This window comes from Coenobita brevimanus, chromosome 54 (assembly GCF_032717465.1).
Source record: "Coenobita brevimanus isolate Jiangsu-jjx chromosome 54, ASM3271746v2, whole genome shotgun sequence".
Lineage (NCBI taxonomy): Eukaryota > Metazoa > Arthropoda > Malacostraca > Decapoda > Coenobitidae > Coenobita > Coenobita brevimanus.
Window position 1 is genome coordinate 26170442 of NC_137007.1, and position 17905 is coordinate 26188346.

General features: G+C 43.6%; 1 protein-coding gene and 1 non-coding gene across 2 annotated transcripts in view; both read left to right on the plus strand.

The window, feature by feature from the left end:
• The first annotated feature begins 368 nt into the window (after window positions 1-368).
• LOC145400933 (uncharacterized) overlaps window positions 369-17905 on the plus strand; it is a 52232-nt gene continuing 34695 nt past the window's right edge. The window contains exon 1 of the mRNA XM_080273298.1: window positions 369-519. The gene's annotated coding sequence lies outside the window, so the exon portion shown is untranslated. The remainder of the gene's footprint in view (window positions 520-17905) is intronic.
• LOC145401155 (5S ribosomal RNA) lies at window positions 3792-3910 on the plus strand. The gene has a single exon (XR_013897566.1). It is a non-coding gene; the product is annotated as a 5S ribosomal RNA (ribosomal RNA).

Genomic DNA, 17905 nt, shown 5'->3' on the forward strand with positions numbered 1-17905 from the left:
ATTCAAGAAATACTCGAAGAACTGTCTCCAAATATATGTGGAGCGGTAGGGAGAAGACTTCGGTTTTTCTCTGGATTAAATGGAACAATTTATTTCTCGATTTGTGGCTCACATTCTACTACAGCAAAATTTGTACCGATAGATGAAGCTTTATAATATTTTTCAAAGTATATTTTAGGGTCAGAATACGCTTGTAATTTTCATATTAAATTTTTTCCATACCCCCTGCTCTAGCGCCTAAAATATCCACCAAATAACGGCTAGTGTCACAGGATATTTATTTCCGCATCACTGACACCCTCACAATTAATAGGTCTAATTTTAAATAATAATAGAAGCCTTGGTGTATGTAATAAAAAATATATGAAGTCAATTAAAGCAGGTTAAAGACGTGAAAATAATATATAAAGATAAACTGAACGTGGCTTCGCTGGTGTCCGTGGCTTGGGCCGGCTGGCTTTGCGTCTCTCACTCCCGCCCAGACTCAGCCTGAACTGACAACGTTTCTCTGCAACTCAGGTACAAATTTTATTTTCTTTGTCTTTTGTGTCGCCGTATTATTTTTTTACTTAACTTTGTTGGTAACCCCATACTTCGTGGTTGTATATAGGGTGTAGGATTAACGAACACACGTAGATATAAAAGAAAATTCAGTTTTTTGTGTGAGGTAGCAACTCCAACCCGAGAACGCGGCCGGTGATGGCGTCGGCTGCCTCTCCACCCTTAGCGTCCTTTGCGCGCGAACCTCAAATCTCCCGCCAAAATATGCGGTGCAGTCTTTTAGCGGGTTATTTAAAAATACTTGAAACTTTTAAATAATTTTTTCCAAGTAAGACAGAGCGTGACAGAATACTGTTAAGGTCTTGAAAATTTTTGTTGAAGGTAACTAGAAAATGGCGTCCAGTCAGATTTCGAGGTGAGGTGAGAGAAATTTTTAAAGTTTGAAAACTATTTTCCAAGGAGTTATTCGTCTTTCACTTATATACAGTAAATCACTAATAAGTGACCCATAACACCTATTAGAATCCAATGATGTAGTTGTATTCTCTAGGACCCGGTTCATTGTTTATGGCTGCTTTAGGAAGCACATAATTCTGGCCTCTCAACACCATTGAGAATACTTGTCATAGGAATCATAACCCCCTGCTCTTGAGTTTCATCCAATTTTGATAATGCATTATATATTTAAAAAAAAAAAAAAAAAAAAAGCTGTAGCAAGGTATCTATTTTAAAATGGGATTGTCATGGTAATGGCCACAGTTACAAATTTCAGGTCCAATACTGCTGTACTGAAATTAAAGGGCTTTTCCCATCAGGTACATTTGTGGCTTGAAACTCCTTCAAGGAATAGTTACTGGCCAGAATCATAGGCTTTTAAAACGACTCCAAGCTAAACATTCACTCATTCTATGAACTTCATTGATAAATTAATACTAACTTAATACAGCTACTACAAACACCAGTGGAAATGCATCAGACCAACTACTGTACCTCTGTCAAAGCTTTTGGTATAACTAATGTAGCAACAAACAGTTTGGCAGGAATGCCTTCGTTCATAGACTGCAACAGCCAGTAGCTCTGTGGGAAGTGGCATTACTTTGTAAGTTTATACATGTTGTGTAACTCTTATTGTCAGCAGGAATTGATGAATCAGTAAACATAGGCTTTTTTCATTCAGAATTCTCGGGTGATGATGCTGGTAAGTGACACCCTTGTGTTGTGCATGCAGATTTGGGTGTTGAAGTATACAGTTATGAAAGGGATATTTATTTTTCCTTTGTTGCACCCATTTTAAATTAAGTTTTTATTCATATATTTGTGACAGAACTGCCACAGAGAAGACGCCATAATTTGGGGATGTGAAACCATAGAGCATTCTGAAATAACTGATGGACTTGGGACAACAAAGAAAAATTATCTCTATGAAAGATGATCCCTGGTATTTTTCATCTGTAGTTTGCCTCTAGAAATTAAGCCACCTCAGCATGGGGAATATCAGTATATTGAACACCTGAGCTGTTAAAAAAAAAAGGGGGGGGGGAAGGGAAGGTAAATATACACTTTCTTTGAGGCAGTAGAAGGACCTTACAATTTCAATTCATATTCCTACCAGTTTGTTTGCTGTATTTTTCTGACTCTTTTTCAGAGACGTAAGTTACCTTTTCTTGTGAAACACTTCCCAGTTTTTATCACATTCCGTACCTGTGGTTGTTTGTTTACGGCGCAAATTCGTAAAGGAAAAATCTGAGTGTACTGAAAGGTGGAATTCATTTCCCAACTGGATGCCAGGTTAGGTAAGGTTAAGTTAGATTAAATTATTAAGTACAGTTAAGCTAGGCTAGGTTAGGTTTAATTAAACTTGCGTTAGGACAATCCTTCTGCCCCTTCCGCCATTACATTTGACAAATCTAATGAACTGACAAGGCAGGACATAGTTAAAAACAATGGGGAAACAAATTTCACAAAAGTTTATTTACCACTCCAGAAAGAATCAGAAAAATATAAGACTATCAAGAAGAAGACCTGATTTGGTAAGGTGCTTCTACTGCCTGAAATAAAGCATATGTTTACCCTCAAAAATAGCCAAATAATTTATAGTTTGCCACACAGGCACGGCCATTTCATATTTCCTGTTCTAATTCACAGGTTGCTTGTTATGCTTCATAGATTACCATAGATACAGTACCAGGCATTTTTTAAATTTCACCTTTGAATATTTAGACTTGTATATATCGTACACTGTCACCCCAACGAAGTTACCACTGGGAGCTACACTTCGGGTGCAACAAAGTTCTGAATCAGCATTGTTATGGTAATTGCAAACTGTTTGTCCCAGACACAACTTACTTGAAGAAGTCTAGAGGCCAAGGCTTTAAAGTCGTTGTGGTCCACCACTGCGCCATGGCCCTGCGTCTCTTTGTTTGAGGTCCAGCTGATCTGGGATAGAGTTTGAGGCAGCCCTTCAGTGTTGGGCATAACCCAGGACAGGAAGTTCATCTGGTATCTCCATCAGGAATCTGCCCAGAGCTCCCTTGAAGTCCTCTACTGAGCAGCACTTTTTGTCTCTCAGTTCTTTGGGGAGACTTAAAGATTTTTGGTCGTTATATTGAAACTGTATCCTATGAAGGTTATAATCTTGTGTGGTGCCTGGCTGGATAGTGCTGTTCTTGCACACACATCCAGCATTTTCACTTGGATGTAGAACTATTCCTGTTGATTCTGATGGATTTGGAACTAGTCCCTCCAGGATCTTCCAGACATAGATTGCAATATATTTCTCTCTCCTTCTCTGTTGTGAGCATATTTTCAAGGATTTTAGCCTCCTCCATTAGTCAAGTGATTTCATTCCCCTGATCTGGCGTGAGAAGAGACACTGGACAGATTGTAGGACTTGAAGTCTGCAGCCTTATAGGGTGACCAGAGCTGGCTGCAGTAGTCTAGGATGGGTTGTACAAGAGCCTTCCGTAGGGTCACAAGGCATTCCTCTTCTCTAGTACAGACAATGTCCACCCAACTACTTTGCTTTCTGTACTGTTTTCTGAATGTGGTGTGGAAATTTACCATCTACATTAAGATAACCAGCGCTTGCAACTGCGTGTGTACAGCAGCTTACCAAGTGAGCTATTTAGGATCCCCGAATTAAGACGAATGGGCACTCGAACATTGACTAGGTACTGTCGATGGCGCACGTCTTGTGATTGGTCTGTGTAACCTTGTGTTGCCATTGGGTGTCTAAATGGCTCGCTTGGTAAGCTGCTGTACTCACGCAGTTGCAAGCGCTGGTTGGAATTGCCAACGGCCATACCACGTTGAGTACACCGCTTCCTGTCCGATCAGCGAAGTTAAGCAACGTTGAGTCTGGTTAATACTTGGATGGGTGACCGCCTGGGAACACCAGATGCTGTTGGCATCCCTACGTGTCAAGTGGGGTTGGTGGAGGATTAGTGCCCCTCCCTGTAAAACAATTAACTCTAAGCCCTTGGCCACCCCGTCTGGGATACATGGCGTCTGGCAATGAATGGATGAATGAATGAAAAAACATTAAGATAAACTCACAGCCATTTGACCTCACTTCTGGTACTTATGGCTTGTCCATCTTCAGTGCAGATAACTGTTGAGGTTTTTAGATTTTCTAAGGGACCACATCTTAGTTGCTCAAATTTATTGTTGTTATAGACCATATTGTTTTTCCTTGCTCAGCTATATACAGTATTAAGATCCTCTTGTAGTTTCTCCTCATCCCTGGTGATTTGACATTTTTACCAATGTTTATATCAGCAAATTATAAGAGTATGGTGTTGAATCTCTTCATCAGTGTCAATCATCAGTATGAGGAAAAGAAGTGGCCTCAATACTGAGCCTTGTGATGCTCTGCTAACAACTGATCTTTCTGAGGATGATGCTCCATTTGCATTGACAGTCAGGCTTCTGGAGGACAAGAAATCATGCAGTCAGATACCAAAATTACTGGAGATTCCCAAGGTTCTCAGCATGTGGAGGAGTATTCTGTGACCAACCTTGTCAAAGGTCTTGGCAGAATCAAGGAATACCACATCCATATTACTGCCAGCCACCAGTTGGTTTAGTAGGTGATCGCGATGTTGTAATAGCAAAGAGAGACATGACCTCCCTTTAGGAAAACCGTGTTGGCTTTTTGTTCATTAGTTTTTGGTCCTCTGGGTAATCAGCTATAAGATTCCTTACAATTTTTTCAAATATTTTGATTATGTGGGATGTTAAGGCTACTGGACGATACCGTAGTTTTTGAAAAGACCTCTTTCTCCCCCTCTGTGTTTTGGTGTTATAGTGGCACTTTTCAGTTCTTTGGGTATTTTCCCTGTGTCCAGTGATGTGGGCCAGAAAAGGTATAAGGGTCGTGCAAGAGCATCTTTACATTTCTTTAGTAGTACTGCTTGGACTTCATCCAGACCTGGTGCTGAACTTGATTTTAATTCATCAATTGCCTTGATACCATCTTCCTCACAGAAGGTAAAGTCAGTTAGGGTATGTTGCTGTTCTGGTTGGGTCAGTCCTGAAGAAAAGTTGTGGGTCATGGATGATCTTTGTGTTGTCTGGTTTACTGTAGACTGCATCATACCGGTTAGGAAGAATGTGGCATATTTCATGTGGGTCCATTACCAGGTTGCCTTCTGACAGCAGAGACCCAATTCGAGATTTTGTTCTGGAGTATCTTTTTGTATACGAGAAGAAATTCTTGAGATTACACCTGATTTTTGTCACACCCTTGGTTACTTCCCTCCTTCATTGATCATCATAAAAGTCCTTTAGTTTTCTCTGTCTCTGTGATTTTTAGTCCTAGTTTTGTTTTTCTTTGGACATTGGTTGCTAAGTTGAGTTGGTTACATAGAGATGCCCTTTTTCTCATGAGTATTATTCTAGTCTGTGGTATGGCTTTGGTTCTAGTTGATCCAGATGTATTCTTTGGTGGTATCCACTTGTTACATACTTGGAGGAGCGTAGATAGGACTGTCTCTATAGTCTCACCAATCTAAAACCAAGGTTTGGGTGGAGTCCAGCCGGGGATTTCCCGGCGTACAGCGCTGCCCTGTTTCCTATACTTTGATTGGCTAGTGGCTGACCTGACACCGTTAGAGTTCGTCCGCTCACATCTCGCCACCTGGCCTGACATGACTTCACCCACTTCTGTGTGTGTGTGTGTGTGTTTGTGTATGTGTGTGTGTGTAAAGACAAACTAATTTAAGTCATAAATATAATTTAAGTTATATATATAACAGAAAGTGAACAGTGGAAGCACGTGACAGAAGCTTAAATCTCCCTCTAATGGGTCAATTCCCAGTATGGGCCTGGATGTTGCCGCTCGTGAGTGTTTTAACTTATTTATTTCTATTAAGAAAATAGCGTATGTTCTACTGATTCCTTCAAATTATATTATAAACGTAATTGTTACATTACTTACCCAGCTTAGAACTACTGTGATAGTCGGTAAAAGTAACCACATTTTTTTCAGCACCACTGTAAAATATGTATGCCACGTTTCTTTATTGATGTACAAGAGCCATATGCATTACAAGTTTACCTTCCTTTGATATGCTAGAATACTTACGTTTATATTGTACTAGTATGTGTGTACCTATCTGTGATGCCTATTACATATATAACAGAATCTACTCATCGCTCGTTTAGGAAGTATGGCATGGCTGCACCCAGCGCCAGACCCCACCCAAACCTTGGTTTTAGATTGGTGAGACTATAGTATACCTTTACATTTACCGAAGTGCCGGTCATGTGACATTAGCGGCCATGGAGCGCCATCTTCCTCTATCCTCAGCTACCCTGATTAACTCCACATTGCTGCTTCTTTCTTGTAATTTTTTTTTTTTTAAAGGAAGAAGGAACCAAAGGCCACGAGCCCACAATAACTGTTCCCTCCAAGAGAAAAACAAAATACAGGAGAAAGCCAAATTCAGGAACCGATCGTTTCGAGATGCCTGGACACACTGCGTTTGAAAGACTGGAAATCATAGGAAGCAGGAAATACAGACAGAGGGAGACAGTTCCAGAGTTGACCTGTTGCATAAATGAAGGACGGAGTAACAGTTAACCCTTGCATGAGAGAGTTGGACAGAAAAGGGATGAGAGTTTGCTGCCAGACTGGTGCTACGTGCCCGTCGTAGAGGTGGAGGAATGCATGCAGACAGTACAGAGGAGCAGTGACCCTTGAAGTAGCGATAGAAAAGAGATAAAGATGCAACAATGCGGTGAAGAGACAGAGGTTGAAGGGAGTCAGTAAGAGGAGGAGAGTTAGAGACGAAAAGCCTTTGACTCCACCCTATTCAGAAGAGCTGTATGTGGGGAATCTCCCCACACATGAGAGTTGTACCATACTCCACATGGGGTGGATAAAACCCATGCAGAGTCAACAAGTGTGCAGGGGTAAAGAAGGAACGGAGTCAGCTTAGCACACCTAATCTCTTAGAAGCAGATTTTACCATCCATCCATCCATCATCCAATCCTACATTGCCCCATGAGGAGCGTAGGAGCCCGGGGCTTGGCAGTTGGTCCCGACATTTAAGATGAGAGTGACCAGCCTCACTCATCCCTGAGTGGCATTACATGAGTAATCAACCAAGAGATGTAATATGATCTTTCCAAGACAAGTCCCGAGTAAATGAAACCCCAAGCATGTTCAAGGATGATGGAGGATTAAGCTGAATATTATTAAACATTAGTGGCTACACCTGTGGAAGATTTTGCTGGGTTGATAGGTGTAAGAACTGAGTCTTTGATACATTAAAAACAACAAGATTATTTTTACCTCGGTCAGAGATACAAGCCAAGTCAGACATTAGGCATGCCATAGCCTCATCCCTTGTTTGTTGAAGTAACTGCTGAGATGGACATTGCGGGAACTGAATGGAAAGGTGAAGGGTGGAGTCATCAGCGTATGAGTGGATAGGGTTAGATGTACAGCTTAGAAGGTCATTGATGAATAAAACAAAGAGAGTTGGTGATAGGACAGAGCCCTGAGGAACACCACTGTTGACAGATCTAGGAGAAGAACGATGGCTGTCTACAACAACGGCTACAGAATGACCAGAAAGGAAGCTAGAGATGAAGACACAGATAGAAGGATAGAAACTGTAAGAGGGCAGTTTGGAAATTAAAGATTAATGCCAGACTTGATCGAAAGCCATATACTTTAATCGTTGTCTTCTTCCCTCTATTCTTCCAAGTAAACAGTCATTTTCAAGTTCTTTTATAAGATGTCCCAAAAATTCGATCTGTCTTTTCCTTATAGTCTTCATCGTTTCTCTTTCCAGTCCTGCCCTTCTCAGAACTTCTTCATTTGTTACTTTTTCTATCCATGATATTCGCATCATTCTTCTCAGAAACCATACCTCAGCTGCTTGTAATCTCTATTTCATTTTCTACTTTACTGTCCACGTTTTGCACCCGTGTAGCCTAATAGCATTGACCAGACAAAACAGTTCAACATTCTTATTTGTGTCCTCATATCCATAGTTATGTTAGTTAAAATTTTTCTCATTCGTCCGAAATCACCTTTAGCAATACCAGTTCATCTTACAATTTCCTTCTCACTTCCTCTGTCATCGGATATAACAGCACCCAAGTATTCAAAACTTCTCACCTGCTCTTTATAGCTTGTGTGGATATTAAGTTGGATATTTATCGCTATATAACAGCACCCAAGTATTCAAAACTTCTCACCTGCTCTATAGAGCTTGCATGGATATTAAGTTGGATATTTATCGCTTCTCTTCTTTTTGTTAGTACCATTGCCTTTGTTTTCTTGATGTTAATCTTCATCCCTTTCTGTAGACATGCTTCCACTAATCTGTCCACCAGTTCTTGCAGTTTCTCTTCCAAATCCGCAACCAGTACCGTGTCATCAGCATACCTCAGATCATTAATATTCTTACCACCAACCTTGACCCCTTCCAATTCCTTCAGTTCGTACATTACAACTTGTCTGTATAAAGAAAACAAGTCTGGCGACAGAACATATCCCTGTCTTACTCCTCTTTTTGTAGTCACCCACTCCGTCTTCTCTCCTATTCTAACAGCAGCTTTTTGATTCCAATACAGGTTTTGCAGTGATTCTTATATCTTTATTATCTACCCCAACCATTCGCAACATTCTTACCATCTCTTCATGCCTCACGGTGTCAAAGGCCATTTCAAAATCCACAAAACACAAGTATAAATTCTTCTGTTCTTCGGGAGACCTTTCTGTCAACATTCGCAGTGCAAAAATAGCATTTCTAGGGCCTTTGCTCCTTCGAGATCCATACTGCTCCTATGCCACATACCTAGTATACCATCAGCATCTTTGTTTTCCAGGGTCAGGTCCCAATTTAGCTGCAGCAGGTTTTCGTTGACTTTATCCCATTCAGTATAATCATGAAAGAAGTTTAGGACACTGAGGTCTTAAGGATTTATTTCTGCTTCAGTTAGATATATTCTATCTTTTCTGCAGTGTGTTCTTATTTTGATGAGATTGTGGTTTGAGCAGATAGTTTTTTCTAACTGGTGGCCATGTGCCATATTATATTAGTTCATGGTTATTTGTGAATACCAGATCTAAAATATCTTTACCTCTTGTGGCTTTCACTATGACTTGGGAGAGGAAGTATTTGTCTGCAAGGTTTATTAGATCATTTGCTTGTTCCTGTTCGATATGTGTACCTCCCGTTATTTTTCTTGAGGGCCGTTGTATTATGGAGAAGTTTAAGTCTCCTGTTAAACTGTAGTTATGTCTGGCACTGGTGCCAAGAGGGAATCTAGTGCCATTTCTATTGCTCTAGTTACAGTTTGGAAGTGTTCCTTGGTGAAGTTTAGAGGATGGTATGTATTGACCAAGACTAAGGCTATTTCTTTGATATGATCAATACAGGATTCACTTCAACTTGCCCTTTCGAGAATGAGAGCAAAGTATGAGCAGTTATGGCTAAATAATTTCTTCCATAAATTGTGACACTTCCATGACCGCCGAATCCTATCATTTCTGAGTGGGGTGTAATTTTCTAATTGTATATATTTCAACATCCTGTGTTTCATTAGATAGGTTAAGGCAATAAGGGCATACTTTTCCTCTTTGGATAGTTTGGAGAGGAATGGCACCTTGCTTTGCTTACAATTTGGGTACAGAGCTTGAATATTGCCTAACAGGGCATTTTCTAGTGGGTGTTGATAGTGTTTAGCCAGGGAAACCTCTGGATCTGGGGATCCTGGGGTAGACAGGAATGAGGTTGGGTTTCGATTTGAGTTGGCCAATTTGCTTTCATGTACAGTAGTTGGTTATTATGGTTGACTGGACCTCCATGGCTTTTGTGAGGGTATCTAATGTTGTTTTCATCCCTGTCATCAACTTGAAAAAAGCAGGGGCAGAGTTGGCAGAAAGGGGCCGGTGATTTTTATTAGAATGTTCGGGATGAGGGGCAGCTGCCACTACGGACTTGGTGGTTGCTTGTTTAATTCAAATTCTTTTGGCTTCTTGTATGTGGGCACATTGACATTTTCTGTCAAAGCATTCCTGTTAATTGACAGAGGATTCGTTGGCTTCTTGTATGTGGGCACGTTGACATTTTCTGTCAAAGCATTCCTGTTAATTGACAGAGGATTTGCATAGTATGGGGTGAGTGAACTTACAATTTTTACCAAGCCTGCATCCTAGGTCACTATTTGGTCCATGACTCAAGAGTTTTTGGCAAAACTTTGGGTGGCTGTACTGATAATTTCATCCTGCTTGACCATACAGAGAGATTTCCCACCTGTAGTACCTGCATACTTCAGCCTTTGCCATGGGTTGGGCTGTAGAAGGGTTGTTTGGGCTGGCCTTGGGTTTCAAGACTGGGTGCTGCCTTTATTTGATGTTTGGCTTTGCATGGGCTGACCAGGTTCAACTTCCTGAAGTGATGGCATTAATGTAGATAGGTTGAGGTCGTCTGGTGTGCTACCCAGGTCCACCGTACCGATTGGCCTAGTAGATTCCTGGGTTACAGTTGGTTTAGCTCCACTGGGGGTGACTGGTGTGGTTAGTGTGGTCTTTGTGCTGCTTTTCTGGCACAGACCTAGGCCTAGGTTTGTTTGTTTTTTGTTCTACTATACAATTTTCAATTTCTGTGTAGAGCTTCTTGTAGTTTGTATGGTTATTCTTAGTGCATGTTTGGTAAGTGTATTGCCTGTTTGATGTAGTGAACATGATCAGGAGCTATGTAGGCATTTCTGTACAGTAATAATGAATCCACATTTGACAGTGATTGCACCTTGTCAGTATCACAGTGAACATGGCAGACTGTACGGGGGTAGATATCTCCCTCAATTTTTGTAGGAATGGACTCAGTGGCTGTGCCTGTGGTAGCGCTAGCCTGGGCTGCAGTATTGTTTATGTTTACCACTTGATGGGTCATGTTGTCGATGTTCAATTATTTCTCAGGATTTCCACAAAATTCACCAAGATATTTGCTATCACTTTTGATCCTTATGCTCACTGGTCATTATAATAACTTTAGTAATGTTTCTCATAGGATTTGCCTGAGAAAGACTTGCAATTAGTCGGAAATATTGAGAGTGCATCCACATCCCATCTACCCCTTAATTACAATCGAGGTCTTTCCAAGACCTAGCTACCGGGCTAAGTCTTGCCCAGCTGCAACCACCATCGAACACAGACCACAAGTTAGGAGTACATGTTCGGTGACAGCAGCCGTCTGCCTCTCTACCCAATGTCGAAAGTTGTGCAGCCATTGGGAGATGTGAGCGCACACACACACACACACACACACACACACACACACCTTCCTGTGATATGATTACAGTATCAGTAGAGTAATCTCTGTACAAATGCATATGATAATACTGTACACAGACCTGTATGTGTGAATGTATTGTACAGTACACTTCTGTTCGTTACGGGTATTCGTTTCAGTACCACAGTCAGCCACCTTAGCCAAGCAGCCCTAATGGGATAGGTTAGGTTTGGCTGGGTTAGGTAAGGATAACCTATGTAATTTTGCCTGGGAAACACATTGAGCATATTTTAGAGAAAATCCTGTGGTTATTTTTGAAAGGATGAGGTGAGCGTTGTTCCTGGCTGAGGGATACCAATGGCCACCACACGTGTAACACAGATCACAAGCCATGAGTAAATGTATGGTAAAACTACCCGTCCACCTCTACACCGAATGGCGGGAGTTGCCAACCTCCGGGATTTGTGCGAACTCCCCCCCCCCCTCCCCACACGTGCCTGTCCACTTCCCTACCGAATGGTCAGTCACCTGGCTGGCCGTATTAGTCATACACTGCCTGAGGCAGTGATGTACTGGTCATCTGCTGTTACCGTCATGTACTAACCCTTGCCTGGGCAAACAGAAGTGAACCTTATATGCAGATATCAGTTTTCCGCGTTTTGCTTCCTCTGTGCTCGGACATAACTGTCGGGTGTGAAATGGCAGCACTGTACTGCTTGCCGGCCAACACAAGCCTACATCTCACTTCCCGCCTTTATTTTGCTGTAGTGACTTGCTTGCAACCATGGCTGTGATTGTGGTTGCGTTTGTGGTGGTCCCCTACCTTCTTCAGGTTGTGGGCCTCCTATGCTGTATTCTCGTGTGTGTGGTGATGGCCCCACCATCATCTGAGAAGCGGAAGAGATAGGTTCTGAGCCTGGAGAAGAAACGTGAGATATTGGGCAGGGCTGATGTGGGGTGGACCACGGGACGCATTCTTAGCGGATATGATCTAGCCCATTTAACATTGATATCAAGAAGTCACACGACAAGCTTACGTTGTAGAGACAGGACTTCACTGAAAGCACACGTTGGGGCGAGAGGAGGGTAATGGCCCAGGCCTGGCACACCATTATCAACCGGTCGACATTGATGTGGTTTCACCAGCAACGTGGTGCCAGTGTGCTAGTGTGTGGGACCAAGGTGAAGGCTGCTGCCGAGAAATTTGCACACCTGCACAACGTGCAGGACTTCAAGGCACCCAAGGGATGGTTCTTCTGCTTCACGCTTCGCCATGGACTTACCGGCTGTAAGGCACACAGCAAGGCATTGGACTCGGCAGCAGAGGAAGTAGACCGTTTTGCCAGAAAGTGCAGTGCCTGATCAAGGATGAGGGCCTTGCTCTTGGTCAAGTCTATAACACTGATGAAACTGGCCATTCTACCATTCCTTGCCCCCCACCATCCTGGCTGAGGAAAGGGAGAAGTCTGTTCCTGGTCAGAACTTGTCCAAACAACGTGTCTTTTGTTTTGTTCTATGGCAGTGCTAACGGGATGCACCGCCTCAGACCTGTTGTTGTTAGGTGTGCAAAACAGCCATGCTGTCTCCGTGGGTTGATGGATAGCCTGCCTGTTGTGTGGTACCTTCCGTGAAGGCCTGGTTTACTGCTAAGATCTTCAGAGATTGGTGCCACAGACATTTTGTCAAGGAGGTTATCCGTTATCAAACTGGGGTTCTAGGTATTGCCCGCGACCAGGTGAAGGCACTCCTGCTCCTGGACAATGCCCTCGTGCATCCATCGGAGGATTTGGTTGCTTTTGACGGGCAGATTAGGTGCATGTTTCTGCCACCTAATATGACTGCTCAGATTCATCAAATGGACCAGGGTGTTATCATGGCTGCGAAGAGACTGTATTGCCAGAGGTTCCTGAACGAGGTGATAGTGGATTCATAACAGTGCTGGAGGACAAGGACGCAGTCAAGGACACGCATGGGTTGCAGACCTTGTGGAATCTTCAGCGCTACGACCTGAAGTCTGCAGTGTTCAACTGGGTGAACGCGTGGAAGGAAGTCTGTGAAAACCCTTGAAAGCAGTCGGTCATGTCTCCTGCAGAGAATCAAAGCCGAGCATGACTTTGAGGGGTTTGACATGGATGATTTCCACAGTTGCCTTAGAACGGCAGGAGAGCAGTTGGACGTCAACGACGGCAGTCCTGGTTATCAGACCATGTCTGATGAGGAGAGCGTCGCTGCTGCCTGTGTGGGCATGGAAGAGGACAGTAGGACCGACATGGATGAGGACCCTGACTTGCAGCTACAACTTCTTCAATTGCTCATTTCAGTGTCCTCTGTGGTTACCTGGAGGGGGTGCAGGAGTATGCCAAGCACCTGCATTGTGACTGGGAGTTGGCGCCACTCTGCCTTGCGATGGAGCTGCGGTGAGTTAGGGACACTGTCATCCTCCGGCAGAATCGTCGGTCCTATCGTCAGACCAGGATCGGCTCCGTTTTCAGGCCTGTGACCCCCACAAGTGCCAGCCCATTCTCACTATCACCACCACCACCACCACCACCACCAGCTCATTTCCTGCCTTCACCATCAGACCCGCAACCAAGCATCTCAACAGCCGTTGAGTCTCTGTTGGATGTAAGTTTGCAGCTGTCTTTGGAGTCTCCTGATGTGGGTAGGGCACCATCACCTCACCATACATTACTGGTCATTGCCCACCTCAGGCAGGTTCAGGAGGAGGAGGAGGAGGAGTTATGGGACATTTGCTAGGTGCAAATGTTTGCCACTAGACCACATGGGACAACTTTACACCTCCTGGAGGTGTGTGGGTTAAGAAGCCTGTCTGCGGTGCACGGTGGTAAGTACCTTAGCTCCTCTCCATAGGGTGGAGTCAAAGGCTTTTCATCTCATTAACTCTCCTCCTCTTACTGGCTTCCTTCAACCTCTCTCTTCACCACATTGTTGCTTCTTTATCTCTTTTCTGTCACTGCATCAATGGACACTGCTCCTCAGAACTTCCTGCTTGCATCCCTCCACCTTTATGACAGGTGCGTAGCACCCATCTAGCAACAAACTCTCATCCCTTTTCTGTCCGGCTGTCTAATGCAAGAGTTAACTGCTACTCCCAGTCCTTCATTTATGCAACAAGTCAGCTCTGGAACTGTCTCCCTCTCTCTGTACTTCCTACTTCATCTTTCAAACGTATTGTGTCCAGGCATCTCGAAATTAACAGATCTTGAATTTAGCTCTTTTATACTTTTTTCTTTTTCTTTTTCTTGGAAGGAATGGTTTGTGGGCTCCTGGCCTTTGGTTCCTTCTTCCTCGCATATATATATATTTTTATGCGAGGAAGAAGGAACCAAAGGCCATGAGCCCGCAGTAACAGTTCCCTCCAAGAGAAAAACAAAATACAATAGAGAGCCAAATTCAAGATCCGATCATTTTGAGATGCCTGGACACACTACGTTTGAAAGACTGGAGATCATAGGCAGCAGGAAATACAGACAGAGGGAGACAGTTCCAGAGCTGACCTGTTGCATAAATGAAAGACTGGGAGTAACGGTTAACTCTTGCATTAGAGAGTTGGACAGAAAAGGGATGAGAGTTTGCTGCCAGACGGGTGCTACGCGCCCGTCATAGAGGTGGAGGAATGCAAGCAGACAGTTCAGAGGAGCAGTGACCATTAAAGTAGCGATAGAAAAGAGATAAAGATGTAACAGTGCGGCGAAGAGACAGAGGTTGAAGGGAGTCAGTAAGAGGAGGAGAGTTAATGAGACGAAAAGCCTTTGACTCCACCCTATTGAGAAGAGCTGTATGTGGGGAGCCTCCCCACACATGAGAGTTGTATTCCACACAGGGGCGGATAAAACCCCTGTATAGAGTCAACAATTGTGCAGGGGTAAAGAAAGAGTGGAGTCGGCTTAGCACACCCAATCTCTTGGAAGCAGATTTTACAAGAGATGTAATATGATCTTTCCAAGATAAGTCCCGAGTAAATGAAACCCCAAGAATGTTCAAAGATGATGCAGGATTAAGCTGAATATTATTAAACATTAGTGGGTATACCTGTGGAAGATTTTGTCGGGTTAAGAACTGAGTCTTAGGTGCATTAAAGACAACCATATTATTTTTACCCCAGTCAGAGATATGAGCCAAGTCAGACATTAGGTGTGCCATAGCCTCATCCCTTGTTTCTTGAAGTAACTGTTGAGATGGGCGTTGCGGGAACCGAATGGAAAGGTGAAGGGTGGAGTCATCAGCGTATGAGTGGATAGGGTTAGATGTACAGCTTAGAAGATCGTTGATGAATAAAAGGAAGAGAGTTGGTGATAGGACAGAGCCCTGAGGAACACCACTGTTGATAGATCTAGGAGAAGAATGATGGCCGTCTACAACAGCGGCTATAGAACGACCAGAAAGGAAGCTAGCGATGAAGGCACAGATAGAAGGATAGAAACCGTAGGAGGGCAGTTTGGAAATTAAAGATTTATGCCAGACTCGATCGAAAGCCTTTGAGATGTCAAGTGCAATGGCAAAGCTTTCGCCAAAGTCCCGAAAGGAGGATGACCAGGAGTCTGAAAGGTAGGTGAGAAGATCACCAGTGGAGCGTCCCTGACGGAACCCATACTGACGATCGGAAAGAAGGTTGTGATAGGAAAGATGCCTTAAAATTTTTCTATTAAGAATTGACTCGAAAAATTTTGAAATACAGGACGTTAAAGCAATTGGACGATAGTTGGAGGGTTGGGAGTGGTCACCCTTCTTTGGGACTGGCTGAATGAGAGCAAACTTCCAGCAAGAAGGAAAGGTACAAGTTGACAGACAAAGGCGAAATAGTTTGCCTAGGCAGGGTGTAAGCACAGAAGCACAGTTCTTGAGAACAACAGGAGGGACCCCATCAGGCCCATATGCCTTGTTAGTACTGAGGCCAGTGATGGCAGAAAATACATCAACTGAAGAAATTTTAATGTCAGCCATGAGGAAGTCAGAGGGGGGAAGTGATGGAGGAACAGCACCGGAATCGTCTAAGGTGGAATTGGAGGAGAAAGTCTGTGCGAAGAGATCTGCTTTATGAGTAGAAGAAATAGCTACAGAACCATCAGAGTAGAAAAGAGGAGGGAAGGATGATGAGGTAAAGGTGTTAGAAAGATTTTTGGCAAGGTGCCAGAAGGAGCGGGAAGAATTCGAGTTGGAGAGTTGAGAGCATTTAGTATGGATGAAATTATTTTTAGTAGAGCGAAGAACAGACTTAGCACGATTCCGGGCAGAAACGTAAAGATTGTGATTCAGGGGTGGGTTGGCTCCGGTACCTTTTGTAGGCCTTCTCCTTGTTGCGGACAGCATTAGAACAAGCGTGATTAAACCAAGTCTTTCTTGCGTTAGTCAAAGGATATGAGAAAGGAATGTATGCTTCCATGCCCGAGAGAATAACCTCCGTAATGCGCAAGGCACACTCAGATGGCTCACGGCCATGAAAGCAATAATCATTCCAGGGAAAATCAAAGTAGTACTGCCTGAGGGCCTCCCAGTCCGCGGCTCCAAAATGCCACAGACGACGTTTCCCTGGAGGGTCCACAGGCCGTACTGGAGTGATAGGACAGATTAAGGTAATAAGGTTGTGATCAGAGGAGCCCAACGGAGAGAAAAGATTAACAGAGTAAGCAGAAGGATTAGTTGTGAGGAAGAGGTCAAGTATGTTGGAGCTCTCTCCAAGGCGGTCAGGGATATGGGTAGGGTGCTGTACAAGCTGCTCTAGGTCATTAAGGATAGAAAAGATTTAGGCTTGTTCACCAGGTGGATCCGTGAAAGGAGAGAGAGCCAAAGGTGGTGGTGAACATTGAAATCTCCAAGAATGGAGATTTCAGAGAAAGGAGAAATGGACAGAATGCGTTCCATCGTAGAAGTAAGATAGTCGAAGAATTTTTGATAGTCAGTAGAATTAGGGGATAAGTAAACAGCACAGATATATTTAGTCAGAGAATGACAGGAAAGCCGAAGCCAGAGTGTGGAGAATTCAGAAGAATCAAGTTCAGGAACACGAGAGCAAGATAAGTCGTTGCGTATGTATACACAACAGCCACCTTTGGCTTTGAATTGAGTATAGAGAAAGTAGGAGGATACAGAAAAGGGTTTGCTGTCAGTTGCCTCAGATAGCTGAGTCTCCGTTAGAAAAAGAAGGTGAGGTTTTGAGGAGGAGAGGTGGTGCTCAACAGAGCGAAAGTTAGATGAAAGGCCGCGAATGTTGCAGAAATGAAGAAGAAGAGAGTCAGACAGTGGTTCCAGGCACCTCGAGTTGTCACCGGGAGAGGGGCAGATGGCGGGGGCATTTATGGTCCCCCCCCCCCTCCCCGGGACTCCGAGGCTGGGTGAATTGACGCCATTTTTGGTGAATTTTGGATAGGAAGTGTAGTGTGTACTGTGCATGTAGTTTGGTGAAGATAGAGAAATTTGTACTGGAGAGCATGCTGGCCTACTCTGTGTGTAACAGACACTGAAAAAGTTCAGCAAAGGGGGATGGTCAGGAACTAGTCCTGAGGGCTGATGAAACGGGAGCTCCAGCACTCCCTGTCATCAGCTTTCCATCCACCTCGGGAGTACTGCCCTGCTCGACATACCCCGGTTGAACGATATAATTGGTTAGGTAAAACCCCATCGTTAGGCGGGG